Here is a 7,556-nt window from a genome sequence, read left to right on the forward strand (position 1 = left end):
CCCCACTGCAACGGTTTCCTGCCCAACATTGGGCACAAGGTGCCCTTCGGAGGGGTGGAAACGGATGGGCTTTGTGGGAGGTCCACAGCCCTTCAGGGAAACTGATCCTTTGGCCTCACCAGGGGCTCATCTAACCCACAGATCAATCACAGTAATAGGACCCAGGAACAGGAGGATTGGGCGAATGGCGCCTGGATCGCTTGTGATGTCCTTTCCTGGAGGCAATTTTCCCCCCAACTGCTGAGCCTCTAGAAATATTGGGGGTCAAACTCATTCATTTTTGGTGGATACAGGGTGCCCCCTATAGTGTGCTGCGTAACCCAACTCCGACTGTGCCACTACTGAAGTCCCTAGCCATCCCTGTCGACAGCCCCCACCCAATCACACCAGGGCTCCAACATTCTTTCCTGGCTCTGCCAAAATGCCTCTCTCCGCAATCAGCAAGGGAGTGAACCGAAACTGTAAAAGTCTGATGCCACAACAAGCTATTACAACAAATTACTACAAACTATTATAAATTATTGCAAAGAAAACTTCTGCACGGAGAGGTGACAGTAATAGAAAGAAGAGATAACCCCTTCTCTGCTAAAAACCAAAAGAGCTCAGGGGGGTCTTTTGCAAATAACCCTGAAGAATATATCGGTTTGTTTGATTAACCAACAAGAAACAGAGAGAGAGAGGAGATATAGGTGGCTTTCTTGTATACATAATGTTTTAAAACAGAAGTTGAAGTCCTTTCATGAGGAAATGAAGGGCACTGTAGTGTTTGATGGCTCAGCATCAGAACCCTTTGACATCTGAAGCGGAGTAAAACAGGGCTGTGTCCTCGCGCCGACCCTGTTTGGGATCTTTTTTGCTGTCATGCTGAAGCACGCCTTTGTATATGCAACAGAAGGTGTCTATCTCCAGACTAGATCAGATGGAAAGCTCTTTAATCTCTCCAGACTGAGAGCAAAGACCAAAGTCCAACTGAAATGCATGCGGGACTTCCTCTTCGCCGATGATGCAGCCATTGTTGCCCACTCTGCTGAAGACCTCCAACAACTCATGAATTGTTTTAGCAAGGCCTGCCAGGACTTTGGACTAACTATCAGCCTGAAGAAAACACAAGTCTTGGGCCACGGCGTGGACTCACCTCCCTCTATTACCATCTCCACGCAAGAATTGGAGGTTGTTCATGACTATGTGTACCTTGTCTCAACAATCTCTGAAACCCTCTCCCTAGATGCAAAGATGCTACCATGTAGACCAGGGGTGTCAAACTCAAATTCATCGGGGGCCGCATCAGCAGTTTGGTCCCCATCAAAGGGCCGGTTGTATCTGTACTGATGGCCTTGCAAGGACCCCATCCGGCTTGGTGGGAAAAGGAAGGAAGAGAAAGTGCCTGTGTGTGTGTGTGAGAAAGAGAGATACAGGAAGAGAATGTGTGTGTGTGTGTGTGTGTGTGTGTGTGAAGGAAGAGAAAGTGTGTGTGTGTTTGTGTGTGAGAGAGATACAGGAAGAGAACGTGTGTGTGTGTGTGTGTGTGTGTGTGTGTGTGTGTGTGTGTGTGTGTGTGTGTGTGTGTGTGTGTGTGTGTGTGTGAAGGAAGAGAAAGTGCCGGGTTCTGTGTGTGTGAGAGAGAAAGAGAGAGAGACAGAGAGAGTTACAGGAAGGAAGAGAATGTGTATGTGTGTGTGAAGGAAGGGAAAGTGCCGGGGTCTCTCTCTCTCTCTCTCTCTCTCTCTCTCTGTGTGTGTGTGTGTGTGTGAGAGAGAGAGAGAGAGAGAGAGAGAGAGAGAGAGAGAGAGACATTCCCACCCCACTTCCCTTCAACCTCCCTGCGGGGGTGGAAAAGCTGCTGCCAAGAAATGTTGCCCGCTGGCCCCTCACAGAAATCAGGCCTTTTTCGAGCAAGAGAGAGAACGGAACGTCCGGGAAGGGAAGGGAAGCGAGCAACCAGCCAGCCCTCCCGCCCTCCCTCCCTTCTCTCCACGGCAGGGTCGAACGGCTGCCTCCGACGTTACCCAACCGGGCCGGCGCATCGCTCCGCGTTCCCTCTTCTCTCCCTTTCCTCAGGGCCGCGCTGGCCGCTGCCTCCTGCGTCCCCCCAGCATCGCCTCCCTCCGCCTCGGAGCCTGGCCAGGAACTCCCACCGCTCCCCTTCCCTTCCCCTCAGGGGTGACAGAGGCGGCGTGGAGCCCCCTCCTCGCGCGGCCTTGGGAACGGCTCTCGCCTCAGGCTGAGAGCGAGTGAGGAACAGGCACGGGAGGGAGGGAGGGGGAGCAGGGGGCGGAGGGAGAGGAAAGGAGTGACAGCGCCACAGCCAATCGGAAGGAGGACGTAGCCTTATTAACTTGAGCCATTTTTTCAATGAATTTACTCCGTGCAGGCATGGAGTAAATTCATTGAAAAAAAAAGGGGGGGGGAGGCTGCAAGGCTGGCGGCGGCTCCACGGGCCATCAGACAAGGTCTGGCGGGCCGGATCTGGCCCACGGGCCTTGCTTTTGACACCTGTGATGTAGACTCAGAAAGAGAGTATGGCTTAATAAGAAGCTGATGGCCCTGTATTATTATAAATCTACCATTACAATCTTTTAGTACCTGTTTCACTATAAATTCACAATTTTTAAAACTTATAATTGCCACACCTCTAGATTTAGATGTTCCAAAGTTCTTTTATAAATGTTCTATATTATTCATCTTTAGTTCATGGACTCCATCTTCTGATTGATGAGTCTCCTGCAGAAAGGCAATGTCCACCTTATTTTTTTTCAATAATGCTTCTATTCTTCTTTTCACTGTTGGTCCCAGGCCTTTCACATTTAAAGTAGCTAGTCTTATTATTTTGCCCATTTGAGTTCAAGAGTTCGTGCAACCCCTCCCCCCCACCAAACTAACAAAAATAAACTAAAACTTAAACTTAACGTAACCCAAACATACAATTCTTTATCCCTAACAACTCAGTAAATATATATCTTTTCCCCCACCCCACCCTACTTCCTCGCCTTAACTACTAGCGAGGGCAAAAGGTGAGGGGGACGGCCACCACCACTGTCCAGCAGAACTGCAATGAGAACCTTGCCTCTGCTCTTTTTATTAAACTTTTGCATTTCTTCTTAATACTTGATAACATTGAAGCTGTAATTATAAGTAAAAAAGAATTAAGATCCAATTATTAATAATTTTAGTTTTGTTATTGCTGCTGTTATCTAATATTAATATAATTAGTATAATTATTACTACAAACTAGAAAAAAAGAAAGAGACAAAAATCAGTATAGATGAATGAGGAAAAGAGAGGAGAAAAATAAAGATAAGGAGAATTTAAAGATTTGGAAGGGCGGAAAAACAACAGTTTTGGCCCATCTTCTAGTCCTTCAAAAATATAGTCCTTTCTGCTTCAGCCTTCTATTTTTTTGCTTGAAGTCAGGGTTAAATCCTGACTTTCCTCTTCTTCCTGCCAGAGTTTCCAAGCCTTCAACAGGTCTTTACCTTCATCACAAGAGTAGATTTCAAACAGAACCTAGTCTTTCCAAATTTTCAAAAACAAAAACAAAAAAAAAACCACAGGATGACCCCATTGGTATTTGAGATTATTTTTGATCAAAACTTCTGTAACAGGCTTCATGGATTTTCTCCATTTCAAGGAGTCATTGCAGAAATCTTGGAAAATCTGTAGCTTAATGCTCCTGTAGACAAGCTGGTCTTGTTTTTATTTGATTTAACTCATAAATTGTTCTTTCTTCGTACAGTATAATTAAAAAACTTCACCACCATCGGTCTTGTTCTAGGGTTTTGGGGATTACCAACAAAATTAGCCCTTTCTATGTCCTGTTCATTCAAGTGTTGTGTACCCAATATAGGGTTAACCCAGGTTATAATCTCTTTTTTGAGGTCTTGTCCATGTTGCAATTGAAAATTCATTATTTTAATATTAGACCTTCTGGAATTATCTTCCAGATAAATCAATTTTTTGTTTGTTTCGCTGATTCTCTAATCCAAGCTGGTTATCTTAAATTCATTTGTTTCTGCCCTGTCTCCAAGTTCTTTAACTGTCTGTTTAACATTTTTCAACTCCTGTGTCATTCCTGAAACTTGATCTTGAAGATTATTAATGCTCGTTTCAATAGATTTGGCTCGTCTCTCTGCTTGTTTGAAACCTTGACTCATTTTACGGGACATGTCCTTCACACACACTCACACTCAAATTCCCCCCCGTGTCTTTTGTGCCAAGACTTTCTCATCCATTCAAGAGGGTCCTGGAAGGATCCTCTTCCAAGGACCCCTTGCCTGAAATCCCTCTGATTCCCCTCTTTCTTTCTTTCTTTCTTTCTTTCTTTCTTTCTTTCTTTCTTTCTTTCTTTCTTTCTTTCTTTCTTTCTTGATGGATGGATGGATGGATGGATGGATGGATGGATGGATGGATGGATGGATGGATGGATGGATGGATGGATGGATGGATGGATGGATGGACAGCTGCCTGCCTGGCAGCAAACCTTCACTCTTGGGGCATGCAGCCTTCCCTTGTATTGCCTGCACCCTATCGGGTGTGTGTGTTTGTAGGGGGACAACCCTTATGGAGAAGAGGGGGAGATGGAGGGGATAGAGAGAGAGAGAGACAGAAGAAGAAGCCTGGGGGGGGGCTCCCAAGAAGGAGGGGAAGTTTCTCTCAGGCTTTCAGGGAAAGCAAGCGGGGGGACGTGAGAAAGGACATCCGCCTCCCCCCTCTTCTCAGCAAAGCACTATCTCTGTGTGTGTGTGTTTGCGGTAACCAACCTAAATTATCCCAATCTCTCTTTTGTGCCCCCCACGCCCCCTGCACCCTGGAAAAATACCAGACTTGTGTTTGGAAGCCCCGCCCACTTTTCCTGCAAAAACTTTTCTCTTGCACTCCAGAAAGCAGAGAAAGAGAGAGAGAGAGAGAACCTTTACCTTTACCTATGTCATCATTAACACTTTGAAATCCATGGGGAAATGAGCGGGCAGCCAATGCAAGGCAGCCAGAGTGGGGGAAATATGTTGATATTTTTTATATTTTTATATATTAAAATATTTTGGTAATGATTTTATGCAGTTTGAACTATGGAAATTGCTGTTCTTGAGGAGACAGGTGCAAAGTTTTGTGATACAAGAGGAGATATAAATATTCAAAAGAAATAAAGATACCTTTGTGTTTAAAAGGAGTTGTGAGAGTGAGAAGACAGAAATGATATTGTCAAACCTGAACCATCACACATTTGAGCATATAATCAGCAGAAAACATACTTTCACCTTGTAGAGCAAGTGAACGGGGGGCAGACCTCGGCCGCAATGTTCAGACATAGTGTATGAATACGAAAATATATTATGTGAGCCTGTATTTGGATGTTGTGGACGCAGAGATATCGCAATGGCATTAATAGTACTGCAAAACTTTCATATGTTCCTATAAAGAGATGACAAAATGAACCATTTCTGGTTCGTCTCTCTATTTTTCCTCTTTCTGGCCAGACTTGTTTGGCCGTTCAGCCTCTGCCTGGCTTCTCCGTGCTCTGTGCCTTGGCTCTCCTGGCCTGCCTGCAGGAACACTCCCCAGGAGGCGAAGGGCTCCTTTCCATGGCTTGCTCTTACATTCGCTGAGGAGGGAAGGGCGAGAGAGAGTCAAGGTGCCTCTGACCCCTTTCCCCAACCTCTAGCACCAAAGACACAGTGAAGAAATGGGGAACCTCGGAGCTGTACCTGCCAGGCATTATTTTTGTGAGTACTTCCAAGATTCTTCTCAGCTCTTCCAGAAGGAAAAAGGAGTGACTTTCCGGGTAGGAAGTACTGCAAACTTCGACATTTCAAAGAGTTCCATCCAGCCCAGTAACATGTCATCTTCAAAAGGCCCCCCCAAAAGAGGGACTTGCATCATATATATGGTCTAGTTGGTCGGCAAAACCTTAATGTTTTAAATGGCATGACTGGAAGAATGGCGTAGAGGTCACAGATGAGAAAGCATTTGTTCCTTTAGCGATGTCAACTCCATGCCTGATTTTAAGGGCGGCCTGGAAAAACAGGAGCCTATCTGAACACATCCCACCTTGATGCTCACCATCATAAAAGGCTGTCTTTTACTTCAGCGATGGACCATAATATAATTATATTACATATAACATAATAATAACCAAAACAGCAGATGAAACCCTTGTGGCCAAGGCATTTCGTTGAGACACTCTTACTCTTGTTCCCAAGAATCACACAGGGGTAAAATATAGAATAGTTACTTAGAAAGAGCATTAATTCAGGATTGGCACAATGGTCTACAATTATCAGGGAATGTTTTAGTTATCAGTCCTAAGAGACGATCTTGGCTTATCTTCACAAAATTTTCTGGGACTTGTCAAATCTGTCCAGTATTGACCTTGCATTGTGTAGTTTATCTCATGATGGTGTTATTAAATAGCCATGAAGATTCGTAGTTGAGAGGTAAATCTAGTCCTGATTCAGATCCAGATCCAGACCCTCCCTTATTTTGAGACATCTCATCTTGTAAATGTATTTAGGATTTTGTTGACATTGGTAGTCTATCATGCACTTTCGTGGCGATGACGTTCATGTAGGCAAAAGAACAAAAAGAGAAATAACAATCAGCTATATTTTGTTCCTTTTTCCCGCCCACAGATTAAAGGTTGACAAAACCAATATAAAGTGGTGCCTCGCTTAGCAATGTTAATTCGTTCAGAAAAAAATCACTGCTAAGCGATTTCATTGCAAAGCGAAATTAAAAAAAGCCCATAGAAACGCATTAAAACGCAATTAATGTGTTCCTATAGGGCTTAAAACTCACCATTGAGCGAAGATCCTCCATAGCGCCACCATTTTTGGTGCCTCTAAAGCGATGAATCCGTCCCAAAAAACAGCAGGCGGCCATGTTTTTTCCCCGCTGGCCATTTTGAAACCGCCGATCAGCTGTGCGAAAATGGGGGCTTTGTGATTATCGCTTCCCTGCGATCATCGCAAAGTGAAAATACCCCATAGGGAACATCGCAAAGCGATCGCTTTTGCAATCACAAAAAGTCCGTTGCAATTTCATCGCTAAATGGAGTGATCGCTATGCGAGGCACCACTGTACAGAGGACACCACCAAACCCTCCCCACATTATATCTTCTTAAGTGCTAGTAGTGATGTTAACTGTCAACTTGCTGGGATGAGAGCACCCAAAAAAATTTTCTCATGTTCAAAAACTGTCCATTCTAGTTTTGTCTTTCTTCTGATAGGGGTGAGAGATTTGTTGTCTATTGAGATGAGAAAATTATGATATGTCCTGCTGCCTGCTTCTAGTCTGTGGAGGAGACTGTTTTAATCTTCAAGATTCCCAAAATCACCTTCCTCCCTAGTGAATGTAATCAAAGTTTTCCCCTAAAGCAAACAAAAGTCCAATGTTTTGGGGGCATGCTATCTCTGCTCGCGGAACTTTGAGGTTTCCTGGAAAATCCTGAGCAGGCGGGGAATGACCTTCAGTGGGAGTGTAAATCTTTCTCAAGAACCCAGTTTTGCCAGGCTGTGCTGCTGAAGAGGGAAGGGGTAACATTTCTCTGACCTGGTGAGAAAAA

At 44.6% G+C, this 7,556-nt stretch overlaps 1 long non-coding RNA gene across 1 annotated transcript; it reads left to right on the forward strand.

Annotated features, from left to right (window-relative positions):
- Nucleotides 1–41: 41 nt before the first annotated feature.
- LOC144587326 (uncharacterized) lies at nucleotides 42–1,645 on the forward strand. The gene is made up of 2 exons (XR_013542485.1): nucleotides 42–1,535; nucleotides 1,588–1,645. It is a non-coding gene; the product is annotated as an uncharacterized LOC144587326 (long non-coding RNA).
- The last annotated feature ends 5,911 nt before the right edge of the window (nucleotides 1,646–7,556 follow it).

This window comes from Pogona vitticeps, chromosome 2 (assembly GCF_051106095.1).
Source record: "Pogona vitticeps strain Pit_001003342236 chromosome 2, PviZW2.1, whole genome shotgun sequence".
Taxonomy (NCBI): domain Eukaryota; kingdom Metazoa; phylum Chordata; class Lepidosauria; order Squamata; family Agamidae; genus Pogona; species Pogona vitticeps.